This window comes from Capra hircus, chromosome 21 (assembly GCF_001704415.2).
Source record: "Capra hircus breed San Clemente chromosome 21, ASM170441v1, whole genome shotgun sequence".
Lineage (NCBI taxonomy): Eukaryota > Metazoa > Chordata > Mammalia > Artiodactyla > Bovidae > Capra > Capra hircus.
In genome coordinates, this window is record NC_030828.1 from 64585739 (window position 1) to 64601258 (window position 15520).

At 53.0% G+C, this 15520-nt stretch overlaps 1 protein-coding gene and 1 long non-coding RNA gene across 2 annotated transcripts in view; both read left to right on the forward strand.

Moving 5' to 3' along the window:
* WDR25 (WD repeat domain 25) overlaps window positions 1–15520 on the forward strand; it is a 143960-nt gene that overhangs the window by 41439 nt on the left and 87001 nt on the right. The gene's annotated exons all lie outside the window — the stretch shown is intronic.
* Window positions 548–14131, forward strand: LOC102191088. The gene is made up of 3 exons (XR_310922.3): window positions 548–2084; window positions 3848–4030; window positions 13499–14131. It is a non-coding gene; the product is annotated as an uncharacterized LOC102191088 (long non-coding RNA).

A 15520-nucleotide genomic window follows, 5' to 3' on the forward strand; every position in this document is an offset into this window, starting at 1 on the left:
TGGCAAGGCCTCCTAGGCTGGTGGGGTGGGAGCCTCCAGGCCCGGGCACTCCCACGACCACCCCACTTCCGGGGAGCCAAGTTTCAGAGCCCGTGGAGTTTCCACACCGCATTCTAGGTGCTGGCTCGAGTCTAACAAGGGCAGGGCCTTAGTTCTGTCTCTGTGACGGGCTTGTTCACAGCCTAACAGTTTGCATCTTGCCGAAGCAATGCAGGCGCCTTTGATGCTGATCACACTGAGAGCTCATTTGCTTAAGGAGCGTTAGCGGGTCGTGTCCTCAGTTATTGGGGACCTACTACCGACGCTGGGGCTTCCTTATCTGCTGACCCAGGTGAGACTTGCCTATGCTTTGCCAAGGGTCCCAACCTCCTGTGGGTCTCAAAGTCACTCCTTCCCCCCGACCCCCATCCTGCACCCAGGAGCCTGGAACCCCAGGTTCTGGGATAGCCCTCCCACCTGGGGTCTTGTTCCCTAGTCCATGAGTTTAGGGGTTGGATCTCGTCCCCTAGTCTGTGAGAGTTAGGTGTTGGGTTTTGGTTCCCAAGTCCATGAGATTAGGGGTTGGGTCTCTGTTCCCTAGTCTGTGAGATTAAGGGTTGGGTCTCGTTCCCTAGTCCGTGAGATTAGGGGTTGTGTCTTGGTTCCCTAGTCCGTGAGATTAGGGGTTGGGCGGATCCCAGGTTCCTCCCCTCAGCAGCTGACACTGTCACCACCTGGAGTGCACCTGTGAGGGACCAGGTCTGCCAGGCACCTCGCCGTCAAGCAGAGCAGGATTTGACTCGAGCCATTGTGCTGGTGGGGAAACTGAGGCCCAGCGAAGCGCCTCCTCGGTCCGCGCATCTGCCCCTCTGGCCTGCACCTCCCCAGGGACTGACCCCCACCCTCTGCTTAGTGGTTGGGTGGATATACACGTGTTGCCAGGGGATGCACAGCTAAAATCGGGGAGACCAGGATTTGGACTCACATCGGCTAGATTCCAGAACTCCCCACCCTCTCTGTCCGCTCGCGTTGACGATTCGAGGCTTGATGGGGGAACGGTACCCCGGCTGAAAGCTGACTTGTGCGTTTCATGGTAAGTGTCCCTGGCAGCCCAGCGCGCCTCTCTGAAACCCATTAGGAAGCGCTGTCACAGGCTGGCAACGCTGAGATCACCCGTGTTGACGCGTACTCGGCAGGCTGTATGAAGGCCTTGGCAGGTTTTTGTTTTAAAAAGACTTCTCGAAAATGACAGGCTTCATTTCGGGGGTCTTTGTTAATCTAACAGTGTTCCCCGGCTGAAATGTGCGGACTGTTTACTAAAGCTTTTGCCGGTAATGAGCTCGGGGCAGAATTAAAACAATTTCGGCTTCCTTTCGGGCAGGTGTGCTGCCTGGGGGGAAGGAAACCTCAACGCGAGCCCAGGGCTGTTGAATGGGGCCAGAGTTCGACCTGGAGCCTGCCCGGGGCCTGGGCTGATGTTTCCACCCCAAAGTGGGTCGGTATCAGCACCAAGCAGCCACCGGTTATTCTCCACATGGTGTCACCTCTCGTATGCGTTCTGGGGCTTCGCATGGGGTGGTTAAAAAAAATTAATAGACAGGCCTTTATTTCTCTCTCCGTGAGCCAATGCTGGGAATTAATTTTTTCTGGCCCACTAACTCTTGTGGTTAAAAGTACAAATTAAGCTTTCTGGGAGAATCCATCACAAAATTATTGCAAGGTCAGTGTGGGGAAGATACTGGGTTATGTCTGTAGGGTTATTGTTTCTGCAGTTACACTTTGCTTTGCCTTTCTTCTCCCTGTGCTTGGGGAAATCAACCCGAGAATGGTCTTCCAACTTGGAAGAGTTATTGGCTATTTTTCCCCAAATGGGATTGCCCTTCTAGAGAACAGTGGGCATCTATTTGACAACAAGTTATAAATTTGTGCTCCAAGTTCTCTGAAGAAAGCATGAATCTTAGACAATGGCGCTCTGGCGCGGTATTTCAGGCGGGCGTGTGGAGCTGTCAGAAGCCAATGAAGTCCTCAGGCGCCTACGTGGACCCAGGCAGCGTTTGTCAAGCGCTGTGCGTGGAGTCTGCGCGGGATTCGGAGGTGGTGTCGTAGTGAGTTCCCTAGCGGTTCTCATCCCACGTGCACATCCCACACACTAGGATGTGTTCCCCAAAGCCCATCCTAGCGCGCGGTCGCCTGAGCCCCAGCCGTCTGGGGGGCAGCCTGGTCCACACATCTGTCGTAGCATCTTTCCAGTTACTGGGACCCGCTGGGTGCCAGGCGTGGGCCTGGGCAGTCGCACATGGAGGATGGGGGTGCGCCCTGCCCCCAGAGCAGCCTCCCCTGCCAGCCGGGCCCCGCCTGGCCACGGCAGCTGGTGAACTCGCCGACAGAGGGGCTCCCAGGTCCTCGTTGGCTCCAGTCTCGCTTCAGGTCCTGCAGAGGCTCGCCTGTCTTCCGAAGAGTCCTGATTGCTCCCGGGGCCCCTGGGGCCTCCTGGGCCTCCCTCTTCCCTTGCGCAGCCTCACCGAGTAATTCCCCAGGATCCCCCCCTCCTACTGGGAGGGGCCCTCCCAGTGTGTCCCCACAACCCCCGAATCTCCTCCCTCCCTGCCCTTGTCTGCCATCTCCCGCAGGGCGTCCCCTCGGGTAACTGCGGGGCAGGGGCGCGGGTCCGGCTCGCGGTGGCATCCCGGCGTGCACAAGGCAGGCACCACGCAGCAGGTGCTTTGTCAGTGTTGAGAAGCCACACCCGGTGCCCCAGGTGACTGCGGCAGCTGTCAGCGTGCGAGCAGGGGTCGCGAGGCAGGAGCTGGAGGTGGCGTGTGGGTGAAGGATGCCCACCGGCTCCCAGGCATCACTTCCTTTATTAAACCGGCCCTATCACTTGACATCCTTCACCACCGAGGGAAAAATAGCCTGTTTCTGAGGACAAGTTCAGGGGTGTCGGGGCTGTGGCCGTGGGGAGAAAAATGACTCCTGGCAAGAGTGCCGGGTGGGCGGGCGGGCGGGCTGCTGTGAGGCACTCGGACCAGCCTCCTCTCCCTGCCCACCTGGCGGGACCCTGAGGGCAGGGACAGGAGCTGCGGCTCTGGCCTCCTGACTCCGGGTCCGCGGCTCCTTCCTGCTGCTTCTCCCGGGAGGAGAGGGCGCTGAGCAGGCAGCAAGGTGGGGCCTGTGGGCGGGAGTGGGCTTCCTTGTCCTGATGGCCAGCCGGCGCTTGTGGGGACTCTGCTGACCCCCCAGCCCACCCCACCCCACCCCCCGCCCCCACCCCGACCTAGGTGGGAGGCGTCTCCCATTCCTTCCCCAGCCTGGCTCCATGGGGAGTGCCTCCCAAGGCCACGTCTCCCTGCTGAGGAAACCTCTAATGTGTGCCCCTGCCATGAGATTGGAGGCTGTGCTGTGGGACCCTGGACACCAGCTAGGCCCCCCAGACAGACGGCAGTGGTGGCCTGGGCTGTAGGGTCCAGGGGCAGGAGGCTGGGACCACCAGGCTCCAGCGTAGTGGGGGGGTGGCCAGCGTGGAGTCCTCACCGGCCCCTCTGGGCTCCGTCCCCTCACCTCGGAGGGTGCCTGCCCTCTGAGCCCTCGGTCCTGTGCCCCTCCCGGCGGGCAGTCCCCTCCCCATGGCTGTTTCCTGTGCAGCGCTGGGCCTGCGGCTGCCCCCAGGAGTAGCCCCCTCACTTCTCTTGAACCCAGGGGGTGTGCGTGTATTTTTTTCTTTTTTAATCCGACACCCCTTTCAAAAGTACTGCACCTTAGTTTTTATTCTACTTTGTAAGTTTAATTTAGCTGCACATTTATATTTAAAATCTCATGTGTATTTATTTCATGATATTGGTTTTTTCTCTTCTCGCCTTTCACGAAGCAGTATTATCGCGCTTTCTCTCACGTCTCTGGCACCCGAGTCATCGCGCTCCCCCGGGCCACTCTGAGTCATCTAATAGAGTTTTCCAGAGCGTGTCAGCTTCACTTCCACCTAAGTCGTTTCAGATCCTGCACTTATTGAATCAGTGAGTGATGCTGTCACTGGAAACTTCTTACCAAGCCGCAGGTACTCATTTGTGAAACTTTAGGACATTTTGTTTTTCTATTTGGCACTTTGTATTTTTTGTCCTCAGGCTTTGATCTGGGCTGCAGAGCAGGGCTGTCTCCACCGCCCTGCTGTTCTCCCTGACGTGGCCCGCCCGCCTTCTAGAACTCTGACCGTCAGCTTGTCACCAGCTCCTGCTCTCCTTGGGGACCAGGGAGGTGTGGGGGCAGGGTGGCACAGCAGAGGGAAGGGGGCCTTGCTTGCTTCCATCGCTTGGGGCTCATAGGAGACCGACCTACCACCCGTGAGCGGGACCCAGAGTGGAAGGAAAGACATGGAGCCATCCCCTGGGGTCTCAGGAGCTTGAGGGGTTCAGATACAAGCCTGTCCTCTTGCAGGAGAATCCATTGTTTATCTGTCAAGATGCCTGTTATAAACAAGGCCCCTGTGGCCTGGGGGAGGCCTTCACGGTCCTATACATCCAGCTTCTCAGAGCCTAAGAAAATGAAGGATTCAACCCAGTGATGTATGTGAAATGCCATGTCTTAGTCTGCTTGGGCTGCTGTGACAGAGCCACCGCGGGTGGCTCACACAACAGAAATTTGTTTTCTCACTGCTCTGGAGACTAGAAGTCCAAGATCAAGGTGCTGAGGGTTGGTGTCTGGGGAGGGTTTTCCCTTGGGACGTGGACGGCCGCCTTCCTGCTGTATCCTCACGTGACTCTGCTGCGTTGAAAGAGCGCAAGCAGGCTGTCTCGTGTCTCTTACGAGGACACAAATGCTATCAGGTCGGAGCCCCACTGTTAGGAGCCCACGTAACCTTTACTTTTGGCCATGCCAAGCAGTGTGCAGGATCTTAATTCCCCTGCCAGGGATCGAACCTGTACCCCCTGCATTGGGACCTCAGAGTTTTAACCACTGGACTGCCAGTGACATCTGTAACCCGATTTAATCTTATTGACTTCCTTAGAAGCCCTTTCTCCAAATACAGCCACCCTGGGGGTTGAGGCTTCAACATATGAATCTGGGGGATACAATTCAGCCTACCACAGGCTTAGCACATTGCCTGACACACGGTGGGGGCTGCTCAGTGAGCACTCATTGCATTTGAATCTGGAAGGTCTTAGGTGAGATGGAATCGGGCCCAAAGGTTCTCGCCAAATCCTGAAGACTGTGAGGCCCTGGGGAGTGGTGTGTATTCACAGGAGGGCACGTCGTGACCATCGGCCAGTGTCAGGTGTGAGGCGGGAGGGCAGGCCCACCTCCGCCCTTTCATCTGAGCCACCTCCAGATCCCCAGTCTCTGACATCCTGACCCTCTTGGAGAAGTGGAAGAGACGCCAGGCTTGGCCAGGATGGGAGGAGGATGCTAATGGGGCCACGTACTGTGAGACCCAAATTCTTAGTGTCTTTGCTAATCATAATACCTTATTTTTGAGTAATTAGCTCCAGGATCGCATGGAGTTTGACAGTTTTGTGGCCAGCACGTGCTGTGCCCGGCACAGGTGGTTACTCCCTGAAAGGACGTTAACTCAACTGAGAAAGGGTTGTAGGGCCCTATGACCCATGTAATGCTTCTTGCACTGGCAGCTTCCGCCAAGCCTGGAGGGAAGCTGGTAGGTGAGGACACGGAGGTGCCGAGGGGACCTGTGACCTGTGTAGGTGAGCCAGTGAGGGGGTCCGGGCCCTGCTGAGCTTAGGACAGTCCTGGGAGGACCAGGCTGTGTGGGTTTGCACAGATCGGGCTCGCTCCTCGGGCACCCTACCTGGCAAGCACCTTTTTAGCAGGTGGGGAGGGGCCTAGGAGATGCCCACTCCGAAGTGCCCCCGGCCTCAGCCTGCGGGAGCAAACCATTGACCCCCCTTCTGGCCTGCTTTGAGTCTCCACGGCTGGGGTTTCTGGAGTGAGTGAGTGAGTGAGTCAATGGAAGGGCATATTAACCAGCCTCACAGGCTTAAATCAAGGCCATTTCGCTCAGCTGGTTGACCTGTTACTCCCTTTGGCCCCTGCCATTCATCCTGAGGTGCATTCTTCTTTTATTAGCGTGGCTAATTAATGCATGACATTAAAATATTGACGGGGATTGATTTGGGTATCTGTATCCTTGGAGCTTCAGATAATAAAACAACTTTGGGTAAGACTAGTGGCTTTAGAACATTTAGACTTAATTATATTTTCTAAAGGATTTTTTTTTTTTTTCTGGAATCATAACTGCCTGGCAAGGTACTTCAATTCCCTAGTTAACTGAAAGAAATTGGTTTTTCGTTTGGTTTTGTTTAATACGAATTAAAAGTAATACACATTTGATGAAAGCAGTTAAAGGATTATTTATTAAAGTCTCCCTCTTTATGTATTGGGGGGAAAAAACATCCGTAAGAGCTGAATTAATTTTGAGGATGATGTGAGAACCTCTGACAGCTGGAGAGCTATTTGGCCCGGAGAAAGCACATTTCTGTTTAGAACCTCCTCTGGGACTCTCCCTCCAGGATGAGCACTTCTCTTCTGGAGTTTTTTCTGTGCGGTAGATCTGTTACCCCACGCACATCTCGATTTCAGCATCCGTGAGCTGTGGATTATGACAGTGTTGGAAATGGGAGAGCTGAGGAGAATTCTGGTGTTTTATTCTCATCTCACTCAGGTGAGGATGCCTGCCAGAGGTAGCCATTTGAAAAGAAAGGAAAGAAAGGGAGGAAATGTTTCTTTAGAAACAGCAGCGGTAAAGAAGACGTAATAAGTGGATATTACCCCACTTGTGAGAGTCGACCCCTCTCATTAGTGATTTTCAGAAAGCGTACTGTCACAGCGCCAAAGTCTCCCCCGAGCATAGCCTGCCGAGAGACCTTGCAGATAATGCCACCAACTTTTACCAGCCTGCAAAAAGAAAAAACAAAAATTATTTTCTCCTTTCTCCTTCCTTTTTTAAAAGTTTTGACATAATTTCAGCCTTACAGAAAAGTTGTGGGAGTAGTACAGAAGTTTCCCAGACATGCTTGACCCAGATTCCCCAAATGCTGCTGGTGCCGTTTTATAGTCTCTCTCTCTCGAGATACAGATGTATATGCATACTGGGCTTCCCTGGTGGCTCAGCTATAAAGAACCCGCCTGCCAGTGCAGAAGATGAGGGTTCGATCTCTGGGTCCGGAAGATCCCCTGGAGAAGGAAATGGCAACCCACTCCAGTATTCTTGCCTGGGAAATCCCGTGGACAGAGGAGCCTGGCAGACTACGATCCATGGGGTCAAAAAAGAGTCAGCTCCGACTTGGCAGCCAAGCAACAGCAGCAGCAACACGCATGTGCATTCTTACACTCATCTGTAGGTGTGTTTTTTCCCTGAACCACTTGAGTAAGTTACGGTCTGATGGTCCTTTCTCCTTAAATACTTCAATGTAGGTTTCTTAAAAACAACAAATTCTCTTCCATAAGGGCAGTGCATTTATCAAAATCAAGAAAATTATATTGAAACGACGTTATTATCTAATCTCCTATAGCACACCTGGTGGAGATTTTTTTTTCGACAGTGTCCTAACAATGTCTTTTGCAGCAAAAGAAACTTCAAGCTCACGTGTCGCCTTCCTTGTCCTGTCTCTTCCGTCTCCCGTAGTTTAGAACAGTTCCTGTGTTTCATGACAGTCACGTGTTTGAAGAGGACAGGCCAGGTGTTTTGTAGCCTGTCCTGCATTTTGGGTGTGTCCGGTGCTCCCTCATGGTTAGATTCAGGCTGTGGACTTTGTGGCAGGAGTGTCCCAGGGGTGCTGTTGTGTCCTGCTTGGTCCCCCACGTCGGGAGGCACATGCTGTCAATTAGTCCTGTTGTTGGAGATCCTGGCTGTGATGGTTCGGTTAGGGAGTTGTCTGCCAGGTCTCTCCAGTATAGTTATGGTTTTACCTTTTGTCATGCTGAAGTATCGTGTAGAGAGACACTTTGAGACTATGCAAATAGCCTGTTATTCCTCACCTTTTACCCACCAGTTTTCATGTCCATTGATGTTTCCTCTGACAGAGGATGAGAGGGTTGGATGGCATCACCAACTCGATGGACATGAGTTTGAGCAAGCTCTGGGAGTTAATGATGGGTAGGGAAGCCTGGCGTGCTGCAGTCCATGGGGTTGCAAAGAGTCAGACATGACTGAGCAACTGAACTGAACTGGTGTTTCCTCTGATTATCAATTTCTATGATGGTGGTTGGAAAACGGTGACTTCTGATCCTATCATTTCCTCCTACTATAAAGAGGCCCCCCCCATAAGTCTGTTTATTTTATATCAGTGTGGATTCACGGACTCTTTCTTTGATAAATTCTAATCTGTTTTTACCATCTGACTGGTGGAAGCTCCTTCAAGCTGGCTCCCATGTTCATTTGAGACGTCTCCACTGTTCTTTGAATACCTGCTTATTTTCTGGCTCAGCAGCATATCCCAGGCCTGTCTTCCTCTGTCTTTGCTCTGTCTCCAAGGAGCTGTTTGCAGAGGACCTCTAAGGACCTCTGCCTTCTTTCACTGGAGAAAGGTGTATAGAAGCCAGCATTCGGGTTTTCAGTGTGCTCGCTAGTGCCGGGCTGTCAGTGCCTCTCAGAAGACAGATCAGTAGATTTACACACGCGTATATCCATGTATACCTCTACCCACTCCTACTGTGAAACCCTCGAGTTCACGTGGATTCGTCTGCATCCCACCCAGTACTGTGAAGTTCATTCTGCCCTTTTCCATTCTGTATTTGCATCTCCCTTCTCCAGTGATGTGAAACTTGACTCCTATTTTCACAACATATTTATTTACTTGCTTATTTCTAGAATGTCAAAACACCATTTCAGAATTGTTAACCTCTGTTAAAAAAAACACAAAAACCCTATTAATTTGAATACATTATTAGAGTTCTTTTTTTTTTTGGCCTGTAGCCTGAGGGCATATTGTCCAAACATTTAGAGGTTCCTTGAGCTAAGTTCTTTTCCGCTGTCCCTTTCAAGTGTAATTTTGTTGTTTGTTTGAAATACCATTCAGTGCGCTTGTTTTTCTTTCTGTTCTACTTTCCCTTCTTCCGTTCCCCCGCCTCTCTCCCTACTTTCCTTCCTCCTTTCCTTCGGTGTAAACCACTAACGTGTATAAAAGTCAAATCTATACAGAAAAGTTCTGTGTAGAGAAGCATTTCCCCGCCCCCCAACACCATTTCCGTATCCCAGCTACCCTCTTCCCAGCCCTGCCCTGTCTCACAGCAGGCGTGCCTGCTCAGTTGCTCAGTCGTGTCCGACTCTTGTGATTCCATGGCCTGTAGCCCACCAGGCTCCTATATCCATGGGATTCTCCAGGTAGGAATACTGGAATGGGTAGTCATTCCCTTCTCCAGGGGATCTTCCCAACCCAGGGACTGAACCTGTGTCTTCCGTGGCTCCTGCGTTGCAGGCAGATTGTTTACCACTGAGCCGCTCGGGAAGCCATATCCCTGGGTGCCAGGTCAGAGGATCCTGGAGCAGGGAGGGTAACCCAGGAGAAACTGCTGAATGCTCCACTTACAGCTACTTTTCACAGTATGCTTCTGAAAGTCCTGTGTGTGTGTTTTATAATGTGTCTAATGTATGGGTAGAATAGTATTTATGTACTCAAAGTTGTGCGCTCAAAAAAATTTTTTATTTTAATAAAGTGATAGTGATATGTAATCCGAATAGTTTGGAGGCTTCTGAAAGAGTTGCTCTCTAAGCCGGAGTGGGCCTTTGGTCCAGGGGTGACTCTTGTGACCCCACCTGCCCCCGCCACGTGGGACGAGCGAGCAGCTGGGCATTCACTGATTCGTTTGCTCACTGGCTGGGCAGTGAGGTTAATGCAGTGAACAGGAGTGCATTGCCCAGACCTCATCCAGAGGCGTCCAGTCCAGATGGGCGCTTCCAGCCCCTCAGGGAAGAACACGAGGCCCTGGGTCACCCTAGAGAAGCTCTTGAGTGAGATTTGGTGGCTGGACTTCCAGGGAGAAACAAGAGACAGTGCAGGAGATGCCTGTGAGCCAACGAGGGCCTGGAGGAGGGGGACTCAGGCTGTGGATGGAGCTCACGGTGCATAGATCTTGCGTCTTCCTGGGCTTCAGGTGGCTTCTCTGTACCACCAGCCTCAGGGCGAGCTCTTCTCAGACGAGTGCAGATGCTCAGAGCCCAGACTTGGGCGTCACTTCCCAACTCTTCTGGCCGGCCACGTGAGCTTGAGATGTGAAATGTCTGAGTGTGTAACTTTCTGTCTCTCCTCTCATCCTTTTTAACCCTCTCATCAGCGCAGCATGTTTTCCATACGTGATCTTGGGGCCCAGAGAGGTGAAACGCGGGTGGAGGGTCACACAGCGAGTTGGAGACTGAGGCTCGGCTGGAACGCAGGGCTTATTGCAGAGTCTGGGCTCAGCTGGATGGACTGCGTGCTTTTCTTGCTTAGACTTCTCCTGCACTTGATAGAGGGGTTCTGTTTGCTTTAATGTTACTCTAATGCTTTTTGGAATCCATTTCCTTTGTTTATTTTACAGCAGTATAATTTGCAATGAAATAGTTTTACACTGAGCTTACATGTTTTAATGGTATTTTAATGGCATCTTAATGGTGTCTCCATGGATTTGCCGACCGACACTTTTGTTATCCTAACTTCCCCGCCAGACGATCGGCACCATGCGGCAGTGTGGCCGTGAACTGTGGCCTGAGCTCCCCTCCAGGCCCACTGGGCAGCCTCTGTGTTGGGTGTCCACTGTCTCAGGGCAAGGGGGCCTTTATCCCCAAGGAGAGGAGAAGGGAACATCGGTCTCCCTCTTGCCACGCGGATGGGTCGTTCCTGGGGTTGTGTCCCACTTACGAGTGTCTGACCAGGAGTCGCCTGTGCAGAAGAGGAAGTGCTGATCCCTGCCGCCAGCCCCTGGTGCAGAAGAGGCCCGGAGGTGCAGAAGAGGAGGTCCTGGTCCCTGCCCGCAGCCCCTGGAGCTGGGACGCTGGCCCTGGAGGTGCAGAAGAGGAAGTCCTGGTCCCTGCCCCGCCCCTGGAGCTGGGATGCGGGCCAGAGGTGCAGAAGAGGAGGTCCTGGTCCCTGCCCGCAGCCCCTGGAGCTGGGACATGGGCCCAGAGGTGCAGAAGAGGAAGTCCTGGTCCCTGCCGGCAGCCCCTGGAGCTGGGATGCGGGCCGGAGGTGCAGAAGAGGAAGTCCTGGTCCCCGCCCCGCCCCTGGAGCGGGGACGTGGCCCGAGGGCACCGGATTGCCTTGCGCTCTGCCTTCAGCTCTGCCTTCGGTCGCCCCTGCGCCGCCGCCCCATGTGCTGAAGCATCTGTTCTGCTTTTCTGTCTTGGAACATGTGACACAACAGTTCGAGTCTTGCCTGGTGAAGCACAGAAGGCCCTTTCCGGCTGGGCTGGGCCTCAGCCATTTGGGTCCCCCCCCAGTGCTTGGCATGGGCAGGAGCCGGAGCCGGAGCAGGGGCCCAGTGCCTGCTCGCTGAATGAATGAATGAATGAATGAAGGCTTGATTCGTGTGGCTGCAGGCTGACAACCGCAGTAAGAAAGGAGGCGGTGAAACTCAACCCTGGGACCCTGTCCAGGACTAGCGCAGTCACTGGCCCTGCTCCTGGCATAACACCTGGCTACAGAGAGCAGGTCTCCAACGTTTCTACCGCCATCCAGACTCAGCCCCGCTTTCTCCTTGGCTTCTGCAGGACCCACCTCCATGGAAACATCCAGCGCCCGTTTGCTGGGTGTTTGCTGTACCTGTGGTGTCAGCACCCAGCGCATGGTACTCGTGCGCCAGGAAAAGCCACCCAGAGCTGGTACTGGCTCTGGCGCTCACAGGCTGTTTGGGCTTGAATGAGGTGGCTGCTGGCTCTGGCACCTGGGTTCCCTTATCTCCAAGTTGGGAGAGTGTGTTCCCGTTTGCAGAGAGCTCTTGTGGGGATGTGGGATGCTGTGTGTCCTGCCTGGCACCTTGGCACGCGGTCATTAGTTGCTACTGTTCTGATTGCGATCCCTCTTACCGTTCCACCCCAAAGCAATCGTCTGCTGCCTCTGCTAGCCCACTGTTCCCATTGCATGGCCACCCACAGCCCTGGTGGGGCTCCCTCAGTGGGAGAAGAGAGGTGCCCTTATCAGTGTATACATCTGCCGAGCTGCTCCGAGTCCCAAGCCGACCGCTGAAGCTCGAAGGGGTTTCCGGGGAGTGGCCACCCCACTCTCCCCTGCCTTCTCTCTCTTTTCTCCTGATGCACCATTGTTTTCTCAAAAGGAAAAAAAGAAGTGATTTGAGTCAGGGAGAGAAATCCCCAGGGCCCTGTTTCAAACGATTGTCCCATTTCTAAACTTGAGTTAATAAGAATAAACAAACTAGTAGGTGGATTTGCACAGAAGAATATTATTCTGACGATTGTGTAAATATTTATGCGTTCTGGCTTTCTCATTTTGTTACTGGTGTCTAATTTCTGAGTCTCATAATGAAGTGTAATTTGGAGAAGCTTTGCAAAGTGAGGCACAGCAGTGAAATAATTTGATTTGTTCAGTAAACTTGGTTTCAGTTATTCCTTTTCATCAGTTCTTTTAGAACCCCTTCAAGTTCTTTGTGATTTGACAACCGCTTTTAGCCCGATGAAGATATGACTGTTAAACATTGCCAGGAATTCAGAAGTGGTTTATAATATTGTTGCTTAATAAGAAAATGCATTCATCGGCAGGATATAAAATTTATGGGCTTCAGATGGATTTGAGTTTGTAGTTTTAGCCCTCTGCGCTCCTGCCATTCTCGAGGCTATGAGTAGGGTTTTTTAATTAAGTCAAATTGAATTGAATGAGCTTTTATTGAGCGCCCACTCCCTGCCAGACACAGTCTCCTTAACCCGTGCACCGCCTGAATGGTGGCGAGGGGGAGCCAGCCAGCCCAGGGAGGCCCAGCGAGGTGCTGCCCTGAGCTCAGGGCATCCCGTGGTTCAGTCTGAGAGGTGGGATTTGGAATTAGAGCTGAGGCTTATGCTCTTTCATCCCCAGCTGATTAGGAAGAAGAGACAGGTTGAGTGGCTTTGCATATGTTATCTCCTTTAATCTCATTTAATCTTCTCAACCACCCCTTGAAGTTCAAGTTTGTTGCCTTTCCTTTACTTTACATCTGAAGGAACTCAGGCTGGAAACGGGGTGGTGCTGAGCCTGGTCATGGAGCTGGTGGGAGCCGGAGCCACGGGTTTGAACTTGGAGTCCTTGGGTCCAAGGCTGCCATTCTTTCTACGACTCCTGGTGCAGGGGGTGGCGGTAGGGAGTGTGCCGGTCGGGCCGGGAGGAGCGTCTGCATTTCTGCCAGCACATGACTGACCACCTGCTGGTGGAAGTGGCCCCTTCCTGTAGACCGAGGTGAGGGCTGGTGCGGAGGTGGATTGGGCTTCGGTTTCCCGGGCCCTTTCTAACTCTGAGCCCGAGCCCAAGCCAGGCCTCCCCTCTGACCATCACTCTTCTACCATGAGTGAGTGAGTGGGCATCGTGAAACTTCCTGGTTTTTTTTTTTTTTGTAGGATTACCTATGCTATGTGGGAGGCACTTGGCAGTGTCTGTCATGCGGCGGGCCCTGCATTGAGGAGCCCTGCCCTCTGGAAACCTGCTTGTTGCCACGGCCGAGAAGTTGCCTCAGTCCCGGGCTCCTGTGTGTCACGGAGCTGACTGCCAATGGAGACGGTGACTCATGCGATGGCATTTTGTGTGGCATTGTGCACTTCAGCCTGGCACAGCACACCACACCCACAGCAAGTATTCAAGAGCCATTAGTGTTTATGAAGGGGATAAAATTGCCCAAATGGAGGGAAGCCATCAAAATAAGAGCCTTCGCCTGTCTCATGGAAGTTAACTTGCAAACCTAATGACTGCTGGGCTGTCGAGAAAGTGTCATCTGGATGTCTCACTGGAGACAGAACTCTCCGGAAGGGCAGTCGTGAAGCCCCTGATCGCCTCGTGGGGGCGGGGGACGCATTTTACATGACAGTGAGTTGGAGAAATTAGCAGTGGTCTCCAAGGAGCAGCCACCCGCCCCACCACCCCACTCAGCTTAACCCTTTGAGTTGCAGCAGCTTTAAAATGAGTCCAGGAAATAGCTGTGTATATTCTTCATACTCCTCATGTTTTCTCTGCAAATAAAAGCGATCTTGAACGTCTGAGATTCTGGTGACAGAAATGCCTCTCCTTTGTGAAGTACGTTGCTGGGGCTGGGGACAGGACCAGCACAGCATATTCTGTGCTGCGGGGGGGCCGGGGGGTTGTGAAGCCAAGAGGTTCGTTCAAGCTTCACTTCTGGTTGGGGCTGGGGGAACGAGGACCCCTGGCATTTGGCCCGAGGCCAGGTTTATGTCAAGGAGAGGATCCATTGTTTAAAAACAAATGTGCGTAACAGTCCCTGAACAGTCATTTTCAAGTCATTCTCTGATAAAGATAGAACGCTTAATTTAGGCAGATTTAATGGTTTCAGAGCATTTGGTGTAGTCCTGGGGTAGAAAGCAATGTTTTCCTTATTCCATTTCAACCTGACTTCATTCCTATCTTTGTGTGTTTTAAGTGTCAGTTTATACCAGGGGAGCGTTTTCCTCTTGGATGCGTTTGCACCTGGCAATTTGTGCAGGAATTCCTTGATTGCAAAATAGCTGCTCTCAAAAAAGGCAGACAGGCAGCCGCACTCAGGAGCCCCTCGGCCACCGGCAGCGGGCTGCTGCCAGACACCTGGGTTTGAGCCCCACTAGGGCCTGCTGCTCAGTCCGTTCTCAGCCGCCGTTGGCCAGCTTATGTAAGTGGGGTAGGACGGGACTCCTCGTAAGGTCATGGGGGCCATGGAGATTGGCCAGTGTGATACAGGGTAAGCTCTCGGGGGCAGGGGACCACACTGGGCGCTGAAGGACGCAGGGATGGAAGGACAGGCCCCGGCCCGTTGAGGCGGGAGAAGCTCGTGCATCTGGGGCTGTGCCCTGCCCAGCTCTCCAGGTGGCCCCCACCCTCCAGGGCATCTGGAGGCTCAGTCCTTGTTTCTGTCCCCTTTTCTCATTTTGGGTGAGCTGGAGCAGCAATTCTCAGGTCAGATTATTTGGAAGATCCATATTACCACTGATTATTTACGAAGGGACAGGCCAGGAGGGAGGTAACCAACTCGATTAACTCGTCAGTGAGGCAGCTGGAGGGACGTGTGACAAGCAGACCAGGCTGTCATTTGACCAGAGATTGTCTGCGCCTGGATTGTTCCCCCAGGGTGGCCATGATGACAAATGTAATTGACATTTTTTTTATTAACCCTGAAATGATTAAAGACGCTGCTGCTGAATTTGTGTCAAAGTGCCTGGTCCCTGACCTTCCGAGTGAGGCTTCCACGTTGGAGGCAATGAGCAGCCTTGTGTTTACTTCCTGCTCATCGATTCCATCAAGCAAGGCACACGGAGCTCTGCCTGAGTTGGTCTTGAAAGCAGGCCTGGGAGCCCAGGCTCTGCTTCCTGGCTCAGGTTCTCAAAATGTTCTGGCACTAGCGTCATGATGGACACTCAGAAGGCACTCTGTTCATTGAG